General features: G+C 32.3%; 1 long non-coding RNA gene across 2 annotated transcripts in view; it reads left to right on the plus strand.

The window, feature by feature from the left end:
• LOC136066957 (uncharacterized) overlaps positions 1–1,052 on the plus strand; it is a 2,871-nt gene extending 1,819 nt beyond the window's left edge. Inside the window, exons 1-2 of one of the 2 annotated variants that reach the window (XR_010628480.1) lie at positions 1–17; positions 492–1,052. This is a non-coding gene — a long non-coding RNA (uncharacterized LOC136066957). The remainder of the gene's footprint in view (positions 18–491) is intronic. The other variant, XR_010628479.1, reaches the window with a different exon arrangement.
• The last annotated feature ends 403 nt before the right edge of the window (positions 1,053–1,455 follow it).

The following is a 1,455-nucleotide window of genomic DNA, read 5'->3' on the forward strand; positions in this document are numbered from 1 at the left end:
ACTCTTTCCTACTCCAGGCAAGTAGTACATGATCTTACCTTGAGATATGGTGCAAATTATTGTTACCAGTACATATACATTTATGATTGCTTTGAAAGCCAATGAAAAGTACATTCATTCACTAGGAATTAACATTTGGCTTTGCAATAGAATTTGTAACCAACGCAAGGTTTATAATTTGGACTTCTGCTTGTTTTTTTGGTATTGCATCTGAACAACTCACAATTTTTTCTTATAGCTTGTTTAGATGATTGACTCTGTAATTGATCCTTGTAAATGACCAATTTTATTATCATTTTTTTCTTGTAAGCATGCTAATTTGTCTTTTCAAATGCTATTACTATGGGTCATTTATCGCTTTTTGATCCTTTGCGCATTAACTATTTTGAGGGAATATTACATACCTATCAATAATTTAGCAGGATCAAGGTTACTGTATTTAATTGAGAGCGTCCATGTGTATATTTGATTTTAATGTTTGAATCTTTCAGGTACCAAGAGAGAAAGTGCAATTAAAGGAACCAATTTTAGTAGTTTGAAGAGTTTCTTTGCTGATTTGTAGATGGATGGTGGGGTGGTCTTTTAGCAGTTCAAAGAATTTCTTTGTTGATTAGTTTCAACATAATTCTAATACAAAACTTTTCACTTCAGATTTCTTTGGTAATCCTATCCTTGACCTTCATTTGACATCCTGATGAGAGTATTGTTTACCATGCCCATTTACATGGTGGTCTTGGTTGATCTTTTTTGGGAGGATTATGATGTATTTATTTTTGATGGATCACTTTTCTTTTGGTGTGTCCATGGGTGGAAGATTATAAAGTATTTAAGTTTTCTTTGTAATGTGTTCTGTCTCTCTTTTTGTATTTAATATCTTTTCCCTAGGAGGACTTGGCAAGGATCATACGGCATTTAATTTTGGTGTATCATGTTTTTATTTTTAATTTCTTTTCTTCTGTTTTTGGACTTCTCCCTCCCATTTGTATATGAAATGACGTAAGTTGAAGGCTGTTGGAGAAAGTTTAATGAGATAATACCTGATTATGGCAAAATTGCATTGTTTATTCTTCTGGTTCAAGAATAAAGTTGATATAATCTTTATTCCATAATATCATGTTCTTGAAAATGGTTATCGTTGATGCCTTAGTTGGATGTTTATTATTATCATTATGATTGATGGAAAAACATATCTGATGGAAGAGAGAGTGATTAAACCAATCACAAGGGGTACTTTTACAGTTTTATACTGCCATTCATAGGCAAAAAAATTTATTCCCATATTTATATATGGCTATAGATTTCGATGCCTTTCTTCCATGTAGATTTTGAATTTCTATCCAGAACCAAAGGTAAGAGATTCTTGATGTTCAATGTTTAGTGTCATTAGCTTTAGAGCACCGGTCAAATTTACCATCAAAATATATGGCGGGTAGTAGGCTATTTGCAGTATTGCCC

Source organism: Quercus suber, unplaced genomic scaffold (assembly GCF_002906115.3).
Source record: "Quercus suber isolate HL8 unplaced genomic scaffold, Cork oak 2.0 scaffold_5, whole genome shotgun sequence".
Classification (NCBI taxonomy): domain Eukaryota; kingdom Viridiplantae; phylum Streptophyta; class Magnoliopsida; order Fagales; family Fagaceae; genus Quercus; species Quercus suber.